Here is a 14563-nt window from a genome sequence, read left to right on the forward strand (position 1 = left end):
TAAGGGTGTGTGTGTGTGTGTGTGTGTGTGTGTGTTTTGAAGTGGACAAGCCTTAAAAGGAGCATGTCCTCGTGGTCAGCATCCTCATGTTTATCGTTGTCTTTTGGATAAATATTTCCTTTGTGGCTTGGTCCCTCAACAGCTTTTGGCAAATTGAAAGCTAATAATACTAAGCTTAACACATTATTTTTAGTCAAGGACACTAGTTGAATGAAACAGCTAAAATTTGCGGTAATGTGGTTTGCTAAGCGTTCTGTCAAAACCAGCTCTATCACTAGACGTCATTAGAAGAGGCAGTAATGTCCGTGATTGATGCTGGTGGGCATCTGGCCCTGCCCCATGGCGGGAGCTGCGACTCTGGAGAGTTTTTGATTGTCCGGAATTGGCTTCTGTTGGCACCTTCTGTCATAACTAAGAAACTGGAAAAGGTCAAGAACAAAAGAGAAGACTGAGTTCATTCACGGTGCTTTCTAGCAGGTGCGCAAGTTGGTTAATGTCAGGAGCCCCATTTCAAGGATGAGAGAAACAAGAACCCCCTCAGATAAAACTCTGTGCTGGCAGTGCACGCATATGGGTAGGAGGGTTGAGTCAAAAGTGAGGAAGGTAAAGCAAATACAACTTCAGGGTCACCAGCCTCAAATGGGTCTGAGAAACTGATATACGATGTTGTGAATAGTTTAAAGAAAATGTCAACAACATACCTGTATGCCATCGGTACCCCCACCCCAGACCTATGTTAAGAATTATTGGTGCAGAAATAATTATGTAGCAAACAAACAAAACAACAAATAACTTAAACAAATTCTAATTTCTATCAGTGGAGGAATGATTAAATAACCTGGGCTCTTTTATACAAACGCACACTTTATATAATTATTAAAATATCAAACCAGGCAGGCCTCCCCTGGTGGCATAGCGGTTGAGCGCTGGGCTGCGAAGCGGCCTGCAGCCTTTGGAGCACCAGTTTGATCCCCGGCCACTGGCTTGGGTCCCACATGGGGCACAGACCTCTCCTGCAGGCCCGCTGCTCCCCTCAGCAGTGTATTTCCTCAGTCTGTCGGTTCTGTTCCCCGCTCTGGTGAATTCTCTCATCCTCCCACAATTCTGACTGTACCCAGTGCTTGTATATATAAATAAATAAATAAATAAATAAATAAATAAATAAATAAATAAATAAATCTTTTTAAAAAATCAAACCATTATTTAATATTAACTACTTTTTATTTTTTAAAGCAAAACAACATACCCAAGGACATCCATAACCTAAATGCCCACTGACAGAAAATTAGAAAAAGATGTAGTATATATACACCAGGGAATATTTTCCAACTATAAGGAAAGATGAAATTTTCCTACTGCAGCAAATGGAAGAGCTCAAAGGAATCATGCAAAATGAAGTTACTCAGAAAGATAAAGACAAATATTGGACAGTTTCACTTATATATGTAACAGAAGGAAACTAGGAGGGCAGGCACAACCCAACTGATTTGGTTTTCAACAACAGGAAGGTAACGAACAAGAATCAAATGAAGACCAGATTCCAAGGGGTGGGTGACAAATGAACCACATGCTTAAAAGTTTCTCATAAACTTTAAAGAGCAACAGTGCCGTTGTGCCGATTACATGGAATGAGTAACTGAATAAGCCAAGGAGTCACCTATGAAGCTTGGAGGACAAGTGGCAGTTTGACAATCTCTTAGCTGTGTCCACTTTTCACACTTAGCTTACTAACCTTTCCTTTCTTATCAAATAAAATCTAAGCCTAACAGATGATACAACTGTTACGAATTTTCTAACATAGTAAAACCATCGAAAAGCAGTAAATTGTCCATTAACTCACTTATATAAAGCATAAACTTTTGCCTGGATGGGTGTTTTATCAGCCACATAAGAGTATAAATAAGCCTGTGATGATATGTTGAAATCTTATTTTCATTGACATTGGCAGCAAAAAAACTGTGTTATGTACACCCTTGTGTGTTTATAAAACAGACATGTTGGAGAAAATGTCATTTAGCCTGTCTTTTGAGGGATCTTCAACCACAATTTCCAGTGTCTCCACAGGCTATTCCCCCCACCTGGCAAAGAACATCAAACTCAGCAAAAACAACCAAACCAAAGAATTTTAACCGGATTTAAGAGCCAGTAGAGATGCTGCACTTGAGGATCCCCAATCCTGATTGAAGAGATTGGAATGTGAAAAATATTTGCTCCACTGGAATGATTCTAGTGCTATTTAGTTTAAAAAAAAAAAAAAAAGCCTTACCTCTAAATAACCTCTGTAGTTCACCAAGTGCCTTCACACACTTTTTTCTCCTTTTCCATTATTTCATTGTCCCTGAAGGAAATAGCATATGGGTCATTTTGCATCTGAGGCCCTGAGGCTAGGAGGAGTGAGAGACTCTGCCTGCTAAGGCTTATCAATTGATATACTGACCCTACCACAAATCATTGACTTCAAACCTTGAGTTCTTTCCTTATATCATTCTTTTCCTTCATATGTCTGGAGAATCAAAAGGTGGTGTTTATTACAATGCCAAATAGAGTAGGGAAAATCAAAAAAGAGAACATGTGCAACTTGATAACTATGTAAAACAGAAAACAAATTAATGTTAATTTATAAAAATAAATAAATAAATTCAGTGCACTGGACCCTGCATATTATCCCCCTAACGAAAGCCTAGGAAAGCTATAACAAAACAACATGGAAGGAATTCAAAGAAACTTAATGTTCCTCTCCCTTTCGAAATATGGGTATAGCTCGGAAAATCAGGGAAATGTGGGTTGAAATGTTTACCTGGCAATCCATTCACGTTGGAGAAATGATCTCTGTTGGCACTCCATGCCACCTAATAGAATTACCCCCCACTTTGAGGGACTGATACAGGTTCTCAAGATTAAAAATTCTGATTAAAAAAATCTCTTGAGGAGGTTTTAAAATGCACATTTCTGGGTCCTGGGCTTGTGATTCTAATTGATGGGTCTGTGGTTGTTTCCTGGAATCTACAACTTTAACAAGTAGCTTCTTCCTCCAATGATTCTAAAGGACTGTTGTCTGGTTCCAGGTGAAGCTAGTTTCTCCTGTTCTCTCCCCTGATCCCATCATTGAAAATGGAGAAGAACCCAGTATTTCGGGAGCTCCCTGTAATAAAACGCAAGCAAACCTTAAGCTGTTTGCAGCAGCTCCAGGAAAACTCTGTACAGGCTATTTCCAGCTCTGGCAATGGTGAGTTTCTGTTAGCAACTGTTTGGCAGGGATCCTACTCATAATGCAAAACTCATCCTGAACAGAAGCTGCCCTCATCTTCCTTTGACTGGGTGGAGGTGCCGGTCTGCAGGAAAGGATTGTCTAGAGACTCAGAGTAAAAGAAGACAAACCCCTCCAGGATCTCTTCACAGTCCCTACTGCAGCCAAAAAGAGTGGTCTCCTCTCTCCACATTTTAAGATCCTGTCAGTATCCCTTCTTTTGCAGGGAGACAACATACCTCTTTGTTTGGGTGCAGTCTTAGGGGGTGCTCTCCCTCCCCCACCTGGGAACCAACCAGGCTGGTAATAGGGAGGACATTTTTGTTTATAACTCACATGTGTTTTTCTTTGTCTGGAGATAAGAACTTCTGGGTCCTGGTGAAGTTCACTCAACAAATGATGGACACATCCAGAGAGTTCTGTTGGTGCTTGTCTCTTGTCGGGAAAGGAAAGGGGGCAGTAAACCCACAGATCAGAGGCTTAACGGGGTTGCTGCTTCAAGATTCTTCCTTCAGGGTGGCAGGTAAAATGAGGAAGAGGGTTCAATTTTATGGTGATGCATGGAACTAGACTTTTGGTTGGGGTCATATACAGATATTAAAATATATGCCTGTACACCTGAAAAATGAAATATAATACACACATATATTTGTTTAAAAAGCTATTTGCACCTTAGCCAAAGACCACTAGGCATCCAGAATTGGGAGAAATAAAGTTCTGTTGGTTACGTAGAAAGAAAAAAATAAGGAAAGGAAAAGAAAAAAAGATTTTTCCTTCATTGTCAACTACTGTCAGTGCTACATCACTTCCAAGCCACTTATATGTGGACTAGAGAGAAGCAAAACAAGGGATCATAAAAGACCAAACCAAACCAAAACTTAGAAATCTAACTGTAGAATTGAGGCTAGCAGAGTGGGTAGCGAAATGTAGAGGGGGCCGCAATGCATTGTGGTGGAAGATTATGGGTACCTTGGCTGTGGGTGTGGTGTGGTTACATACATCTGAAGAGATGTGACTCCTTACCTCTGACCCTCATACAGTGTTGTATGCCAATGTTATCGCAATAAAAATTTAAAAACATATATAAAAATTAAAAAATATTAAATGTTGCAATAACTTTTGGAAACTCTAATAAATTGTAGTAGATGTAGTGATAGTATACTGAGAAATAAAAATTTTAGCATATCCAAAAACAAGGCTACCCTTTCATTTTGATTTTTGGTAGATATTATGGTATCTATGTGTGATATATGTGATAAAATGTATACATCTTGAGTTATATATAAAATAATAAAAGTAACATACACAGCTGCCTCATAGTCATACTATGGGTGACCAGTATTGAAGCAAACCTCAAGCTAAGAAACTATTCTGCTCAACTCCATAAAATTCTTCAACCATAACTCAAATCACATTTATATTATCAAGGAAAGGAATCTAATGGAATTCTAACAGGAACTGTGGGAATCTGTACAGCAAAGACCTTTGACACAGCGAACATTCCATTTTATTATAATTTTCATTATAGAGCAGCTTTGCTGTAGTGGTGAGTCATGTGAGAACCATACCTTAGAAACTCAGGTACCCCAGGCAGGTCAGATAAAATGATAAGGCAGTTGGGTAGGTTTCAAATACAAGGGAGTGTTGAGGAAATCAGTGAACTATTGAATATTTACCCCACCCAAATGAGGCAGCTGCTCCTCAGAGACAGGACAGATCCTCAGTAGGACAGATCCCAGGCCCAGTGGTACACAGACACTGAAATTCCTTAGTGAGATCTGTGATCCAGATTTCTCTCTTAAATCATCCTACACTAACCTTATAGTAGTTGCAAACTAACAAGATAGCCTGCTGAGATTCCACAGCAATAGCAGTAGCTAGAGTAGCCAGTTTTCAGAGTCCTGAGTCCCATAGGGTGATGCAGAGGGTCACTGGAACCCTGTGCATGCAGTGGGCTACAGTGCAAGACAGGTAGCATGGACTAGAGCACCTGTGTCTTTTACACTGGTGAGTCAGCTCACCCCTCTTTGCTCTGGAGGGAGATACTATCTCCATCTACCAAAGCAGTGTTTGCTGGACAAATATTCTTGCTATACAAATATGTACACAGATACTAGATAGTGTGGATCAAGCAGTCAGAACCTGTGTTCATAAGACTTTCCTAAATGTGAGGGCTCCTTCTGAGAATATTCACCCCTAATGGCTTCTGGAAAATGTTCATAAGTGTCCATTACTTTACAAGCACTCTGATTAATCCGATCAAAGAGCTGGGCCCGAATCTGTTCAGTTTGCCACATACAGGCATTTAATTGTAATTATTGTCAACATGATCCCAAGCTGCAAGCTGAGGCCAATATGTAGCACTATCCTAAACTTTGCCCTGTCACCAATTTTTGGGTCCAACCACCTGAATAATTCCTATAAACAACCAGGTGTCTTTTAGAAGGTGAATTGGCTTTCTACTCACATTTCATTTTGCAATTTGGCCAGAAACATTGTTCCAGATACAGCATAGTCTATTAGAGATAGTATAGATTCTGACTTAATCCACAAGGAGAAAACTGGGGGCAATTTTGTCATCATCCATAGCCACAATTGCTGGTCAATTCAGGCTGACCTGGCTGCCTTCAAGGGCTCTTGGCAGTATCTTTACTATAAAGTCAAGGAAAATTTTGCAACTGTGCTTAAACTCTCTAACTTCCATCACAGGGACAACTGGTAGTACTATGTCCAAAAATAATCAGCTCTTCTTCCAGGAAGCTTTATTTATTAAGTAATCAAGATCTCCATAGCTGTCGGCAAGCTCCATGTCCATTAAACACTTGGAATATGCGTATTCTTTCTTTAGTCCTACTTAATCTTAGAGGATGAGTCACTGTGTTTTCAGAATGACGGAAAATTTATGTCCAAGAAGTACAGTCCCAGACTGCCCATGGTACCCTGGAAAGAAAGTGTTTACCGTTCTTGGGAGTTTCCAGGTGGAACTTACTTAAGTCAGGGTGCATGGTTAGTTGTATCTCCTTTATGGCTTCCGGGCAAGCTGGTAGACATCCAGGTTCCCAATTCAATTTGAATAATGAGTCTATTTTTATTTGTGGAGGCATTGCCTGTGTGCAGATGGCCTAACCTATCCTATAGAGCCTGGCCACCAACCAATAATTGTATCCATTGGCCCCACGAATGATTGAGCAACAGCTATCAGGATGGGGTGAAAAAGACAGGTGGTTTATGGAGGAGATGCAGGAATTGGAGCCCCCCTGCTATTTTGGATAGATTCAGTGAGATTAAGGAAAATTAAATTATGTTCAGAATAGTCTGGCAGGAAAAGGCAGGTCTAGTGTTCAGTAAAATTTAAGGCATTTAAAACAATTTGGGAGTCATACCAGAGCATTTTTCTTTATGAGAAAGTCTCCCTGGGTGACTCTGAAAGATAAAGATCATTAACACTCTTTGCTCTGCCATATCCCCTGGGGTTCAAAATGTTCCCACCACAGGGTTATTGTTCTTCCCCTACCATGAATCTGTATCACAATTCAGTAACTCTGGCTTCACATTTTTTCCCAATCTTCCCCTAATTGCGCCCTGACCTTTCATTCAGAAATGAAAGCCAAGGGCATTTTATTAAAAACTTAGGTAAATTAATTGAATCCCCCACTTTAGCCCATGTGAGCCACACTCAACCGAGAGGTCATTATTTTTACCCACTAGGCCCATGTCCAACGCAGCCAGAGACTCCAGGGAGCTAAACTAGAAAAAAGACTGTTTTCTAGGTCCCGTTTCTAGACTACCAACCCGAGGCTGTACAGGACATGCAGACCTGGGGTTTCTGTTAGGAAACAGCAAGATGCATCAAGCCCAGGAAAGGTCAAAGCATGATCCTAAATTTTCAAATGAGATCTATTTATCTCCTTCTCCTTCACCCTGTTCATTACCCCAATGAGATGACTGCATTCTGCAATCAAACTTCCTAATTAATGTGTGTAAACCAGGAGGGGGTGATAAGCACAGAACCAAATTTTTGATTCAAATTTTGAGGAGCCCATTCCTGTAATCAATAAAACCCAGTGCTTATTGATGGCAGGAAGCATGGAAGGTCAGCTGCTTAACTGGGCTATGTACACATTATTGAGTAGTTTATACAATAGAAAGTACACCATTGTTAGATCGTGCCTGTTCCAGAAAGCTTCAAACAATACACAGCTTATTTTCGAGGGCTACAATAATGAGACTCTAATGAGTTGATCAGGTTAGAATTTCAACACCTTGACCAGCAAGAAGTGCCAACATTCGCAACACACCACAGACTGCTTCAAGAAGAGGTCAAAGATCTAATTTCTGTCTGCCAGAATTGAGAGAGGCAATGTTTCCAGTAATGGTCTGGCGACTCACACCATGAGACAACCCTTCTCAGGAAGGAGTGGCAAGCCAGGTCAGCAGCGGTAACCTCTGAGTCTGAAACATACTGTGCATTGCTTGTGATGGTGAATGTGTTGCTCTGTTTCATATAAAAATGTATCCATACAGTGATGGTGGGAATCTGGGTGGGGCAGGGTAATTCAGCCCCTGGTTCCAGTCAGTGTAATCAGAGAGCAGGCCCTTGTCATAGATATTGACCTTGGAGGGTGTAGGGGCAGGAAGGCCACAGAGCAGGATATCTAGGATCCAAGCAGACTGGGTGGGTAAAGGAGAGTCCTTGAGCCCTCGGTGGCTTTCTCTGGCTTTTCTTGAGCTTTTACATGTAGTACAGCAACCAGGCACACAGCAGGCAGAGGTGCCAGAGGGCCAGGAGGCAGGCAAGACTCCTAGCCCCCAGCAAGTCTTCACTCTGGGATTCTCTGGCTTTCTTTCTCCCCTTCCCTCTCCTGCCTCTCTCTGCGCCTCTGCATCTCTTGGTGAATATCTCAATACTGCTGCCATGGCCCACAGATGTAAACAACACAACTTACAACAATGTGACAAATGCAGGTGCCCCATAAGGCAGGGCAATCCTAATGCAGAGGGCAGAAAAGCCAGAAAACCATTTATCCTACAGAGGGAAATTGTCTCTGTTTTCTAAGGCTACCTCCTAGCTAGACATCCTTGAAAAGGCAGTGCTGCCAAAAGGTGGTTGATACTCTGGGAAAAACATGTTTGGTAACAAACCAAAACTGACCAAATGCCTAGGCAACCACATTTGGGTAAGCTGAGTCCACATTCAGTCTTACTTTTAATAGTGGAAAATTTTTTATTTCATGTGCAATTTGAAAAACTGGAATATAAGTTTTGTTGGAAATAGGCATTTGCATTTTGATATATGCTTAGTAATAATTTGAATTATTAACTGAAAAGGGATTTTGGATACATTGACCTCTACACAGCAAAAATCTGGAATAATGGTTGTGGGTCCTGTTTTTCTGCACTGTTACTTGGAGTTCTTCATTTGTAGCAGCAAGAATAACATCAGCGTGAAAGTATTTGTGCTGCTTCAAGCAATACTGTTTCTACCTAACTCAGGGGTTCCTTTTGCTTTTTAAGCAGACATCACTTTAAATTTTAAGAAGGCTTTTATTTCAAACTTCATTACAATATTTATGTGACAGTAATATCTAACAAAACTTCTGAAACACATGATAACTTTTTGATAGGCTTTGCTATTTGGCCAGCAGTAGAACTCAAAATAAACAAGTTATTTAAAACAACTATGAAGTAATAATAAAAGGACTGTTGCTTGTATCAAGAGATTTTCAACTCCAATTCCAATAGCTATCTTTTTTTTTCACATGGGGGAAAAATGCAGAGTACTTGCATTAGGGGAAAAAAATGAAATACCAATAGCAGTACATATTTACCAAAAGCTAGATAAAATTAGGTTGAAAGATAGGGTAAATATTTGCTAAAATAAGCAAATCTTCTTTGTGAGGCCCCATAAGTAATTCTATAGACGATCAAAAAAGACCTAATTCCTTTAATTTTTAAAAATCAAAAGTAGTGCCAGCTAAACCAAAGCCATAGGTTTCTTCCAGTTATTCATTCTCTGCTCATTTCAAAAATTATTTACTATTACATCCCCAGGCAGATAAGAACTTCTTAGTTTGAGAACAGGTGGTACTTCAAAGGGGTGTCTAGAAGTAATTCCAGGGAATTCCCAAACCTCTGGAAATATACCCCAAACATAAATCTTGGGATATATGTACACATAAACGTTTTTAGAGGGGTGATGGTCTACATCTTTTATCCAGTCCCCAAGGTGATACATGAAAGTGAAAACCCACTGGCCAATTAATTGTAGCAGTAATATACAGAAAATTTACTGGGATAGTGAAGAAATTATTAGAAGTTATAATCATGCTCACTTTAAAAGGTAAAATAAGCTTTTATAGTTTATTAACTTGAGAGCATCCTATTATATTTATAATCAGAAGCATTAATTTTTACAGAAATACTTTTTATACATTTATAATAATGTTGATGTACTAAAATGTTTTACTAATACTGTAGCAAAATCCCAAAGATTGACAAACACTCCTGCAGAAGAGTGAATATCAAGTTCTAAGAATTTGCAGGGCATCTTCAATTGACATGTGGGAGGAGGTGACGGATCAGTACATTCTCAAAGGTGAACAAATTTTTATTCACTTCAATTTTGCAAGGTGCAGTTTCTCTGGGGAAGAAGCCAACCCCTTGTTACTGAATGGTGTTGGACATTGTACCTCCCCTGTCACTGGGCATCCTGCTTCTAAAGACACAGACTTCCATGACCACTGTCAGCATCACTTTGTAAAAGTCTGCAGTTTCCCCCACGTTTAGGTGTGTAATAACTGCATTATCCAACTTCCGTTAACAGTGTGTGAGTCTCTTCGCTTTGTTTTCCTTTGCTCAGAGTCCCTGATAGTTCTTCCCTCAGTACAGATGGTTCTCTGGAAACCTTTTGGAATAAACGCACATCTTAGCAGATACTTAAAGATCTGGGTATTATACAATGTCATTTTCTGCCTAGAAACTTTTTTGACAGTGTGTAAAGTTAATTTGCAATTTGATATTTTGACCTTAAATACCTAAAAAAAAAAAAGGGAAAGACAGCACGATCTTGGCCGAAATCTTCTACCAGCAAATGTGAGACTACGTTCTAGGTTTTCTGTTTAAATATTTTGATATCTTTCCTGAAGTTTAAATTTAAAATATTAACATTTTCCTGAAACTTAGTTTATTGTGATGGAAAAGAATCTGTACTGATGATAAAGGAAGCCTGGTTTTTAGAGGATCCCTTTCTTTTTCTTTAGCTTCCTTCAAAATATTGGAATCTATGCATTTATGAAGATGTTGGCATGTTGTTTAGTTTTATTTTGCAAGTACTGAATGTAGAAAGCCGGGGCCTGAGAAGACAGTGGAAGACCCTGGGATTAAAAGGCATGTGGGTTGTCTGAGCTGGTCAGACAAGCCTAGGCTGACAGACAGGCTAAGAGCAGGGTGCTTCCAGAGATACAGATGGCAAGGCTATGCAAAATGTTTGAAGTGGCTTAAACTCAGAATACCAAGTGAATGCACATTAGCAGAGTAAAAGCAGCATTTAAGAGGCGACCACACTTTATCTAAAATCTGGAAGCTAACATCTAAGAACAGAAGGAAATGGAACACAACAGAGGACAAAGGGCTATTGACTTCCATGAGCTCATGGCTTTCACAGCAGGAGAGAGTCTTCCCCCTTGTCACTAGAAAATGTAGATATCCCCAGTGCCTAAGAAGAATCGCAACAAAAAATGACCCCGGAAATTCTGGAAACTGGTTGAAAGTTTCATTTGCTGTTCTCTGGGGCTTGGAGCTAGTGAGAGGCCAGGGGGTGCACTTCCCCACAGTGCCTGCAGCACTGAGCGTGTGGAAGAGAAAGGAGGGGAAACTGTCACAGGAATTGCGACCCCGCTGGCCTCACCCCTCTGGTGAGCACCCACCAACTCACCTGTGCCATGTCCCCCCATCCTTAAGAGCAGTTATCTAAAGAGTGAAATAATACCGAGGTACACAATGAGGCAAAATAATGCCTTATTGTTGGGTGAAGGGTAGCGATCTATCAAATCACCCCCCAAATATGCACCAGAAATTCCTTTTCACTTATTAATGATTTATCCAGATACAATCTATGGACTGAAAACTACTGAAATAATTCATTAACCCATTCTTTAACTGCTGCTTAAACTTGAATATTGGTTTAAAGCATACATGACCCTAGAAGTCATTTGGAGCATTTCCCAGGCTGGGCAATGTCAGGGTTCATGTGTATCCCCAGGTCCAGAGACTATGTGGAGCATACTTCCCACTTCATCCATCTCTTTCTCTTGCTAGGCTCACCCCAGAACACCCTGCTCTGTCCTGTGACTTTCTGATCTAATCATAGGACAGGCTTAGGCATGGTTTGCCTCGGTGAGACTGACAATATCAAAGAGAATTGATAAGGTTACTAAAATGCTGAAGCCACTCCTCCTTCCTTCCATCCCACCAAAGGACCTGAAAGGATCTGAAGACTAGTGGTCTTGAGAGTGATAGGAAATTCCAAAGTCAGACATCCCAGCTGTATGATCACGCTTGCAGTCACACACCCAATATCATTCTTCTGAGATACAGGACAATGCCCATTAAATCATCTGTGCGAGTAGACATGCACCCTTACCCATGTTGTCTCTGATGTTGCCCTGGAAATTACACATCTGATCATCCCATTCTCTTCCTTTAACACTTGAGGTCTACCTTGCCTAGTAGATCTTAAACTGTTGGGGAAGGTGGGTTGTTGTACTTGTTGGTGGGTGGTTGTGCTTTTTTCCCCATTTTGCTGCTTCTTTTCTTGTGTGAGATTTATTTTGAACAAAGGACTCCATAGCAATTAATAATAATTACATCATCATCTATGATCATCACCATCATCATCATCACACACATTAACATGACAGTCCCCTTTATGATTTATGTTCAAGTGGTTTTTCTGTCCTTCTCATCCCTAACTCATTCCAGGAAGCTCACTGTCCAGGATGTATTCTGTGACTCTAAGACTCCACTTCTTTGTGTGTGTACTTTATTTTCCTGGACATGTCCCCCACCCCCCGCCACCACCCTGAGCCCCTCCCAGCTTGATGGACTCCTCTAAGACTCCAACTTCTCCATGTCTCCAAGCACGGAGTATCTTACTTTGTGCTTCCATAGAATTTTGTAATTATTTCTTATGTTCACCTTTCATTTTCCTTTCTTTGAATCCTAAAACAATTCTTTATCTTTGAATTCTAAAAACAGCATTATTCATGGCACATTGAAATCAGTAAATAGTTGATGAATAAATAAATGAAAATGGGTAAATGACTCTATTGGTATCTAAATTCACACTGCATTTTCTTGCAAAGTCTGGAGGGAAACAAAGATAAGGCAAAATGGGAAGATACATTTTAGCTCTCTATTTCCCTTTGCTTTTTGATGCAAACATCTTCAAAAAGCTTCAGTGGAACTCTAGGTTTGCTTGAGAAAACCGCATAGAGAGAAAATTTATTTACTACACATAAAACAAGGGGACAAGAGGCATGAATGGCAACAATTAAACCTGAACAGAAGGATCAGTTCCAGAATTCTCAGGAGAAACATGCTAATTGAGAAGCAGACATGAAATGCACGTTATATGCAGGATACTTAGACTGGCAACAAGAGCCCCCACCTTGTCACACAACTGCGTCCATTCTTTTCTTCATCCTCAGTTCCTGCTTTGGCCCTTAACTTTCTTTGACAACTTACTCTCTAGGATCTCTACCCTGGCTGCCATCAGTGGCTTGGATCTGAAAATGTCTCCCTAATTGCTACCATCCACGGTGGGTAAGAGAAGGAATGAAAAAGGTTTCCTCAACATTTTTAGCATCAGGTTTGTGGGTTTTGAATGCACCCTACCATGGTGTATGTTTTTCTTGCATCAGGTTCACAAGTTATTCCATAACTTACTTGATGAATCTTAGTAGGCTGGTCTGGGAATCTACAACAGATAATTTAATTTTTCTGAGAAAATATACTTTTTAACTAACTTTTCATTTATATAAAATGTAAAATTTATGGAAAAGTTGCAGGAGTAGTATAACTTTTACTCAGAATGCTTTTATTTTTCTCCAGTGGTTCTGTGTGTGTGTGTGTGTGTGTGTGCATGTATGCAGACAAATATACCTCAAATTTTAATTTACAAACCTTTAGAACAGAAATTACTACAAATTTGGGGTCTACTTATTATTTGATAAAGAAATATTATTTTATACTGTTTACATTTTTAAAATTTCTATTATTTTCCTTATAATAAGGGTTCCCTTCCTGAAAGAAAAAATGTGTTTTTATTTTCCTTTCAAATGCTTTTATTAACCTCATATAATTGTGAGACTATAACTATACTTTCCCGGGCCTATGTTATACCCCAAAACTAACACTAGTAATGACTGAGATATATTCAGTCTTTACAGTGGAGTATCATTTAGTAAGGAGAATTATTATAATATCTACAGTAGAAGCCTGTGGAGATTAGAGATCGATTAATTATGATTTTTTTATTCCTGAGGTTACCATGAGTTTAGCTAGGGACTTAACGTAAAAGTTAAGAAATTTAAACTGAGTTACTTCTTATAACCCCAATGAAATTTAGGTGCCTCTAGGGATCTGCTAATACTGATTTAAAAACTATCAAGTCCTCTTTTTTCTTACTTTGAAGTTGAGCTCTAATTTTTAAAGGCAAATCCTTATCCCAAACAAAATTCTGTACATTATTTTGTTCACCAGAGATCTTAAAGTATCATTAAAAATAAAAGTACAAGCTCCAGAATAATGCTTGGGAATTTACATAATGAAATTACAATTTTCTTCATCAATACTAACATTCCATTTTAAAAATGCCATTGAAATGTTTGAACTAGAATTAAAAAAAAAAACCACAGATGTGTACTAAAGACAAAAAACTTAGCCTACATACACTCATCAAATTGTTCAACACAAATATTTTTAAAAAGAAGTATCAGCGAAAAGAAAGTCTTATTTTCCGCTTCTGAATGAAGACGTTCTGATAGGAACTTTACATGGTTGAGCATGGCAAAGAGGATGTCTGCTGACAAAAATGGATCTCACTGTGTATGTGAGTGTGAGTACACATGAGCATGTGTATGTGGGTGTGTGGCTGTGTGCATGTAAATGTTTGACTTCTGTACTTCATGGTGTGTTCCCTGGACCTTACTTTATTCACACATTGCTTCTAGTTAAATGAAATTGTAATGATATTACTACATTTTAATACAGGCTAAAAGCCTCTTTTATCCTAAATATTATGACATGAAAATGAAT

This window comes from Talpa europaea (genome assembly GCF_964194135.1).
Source record: "Talpa europaea genome assembly, chromosome: 10".
Lineage (NCBI taxonomy): Eukaryota > Metazoa > Chordata > Mammalia > Eulipotyphla > Talpidae > Talpa > Talpa europaea.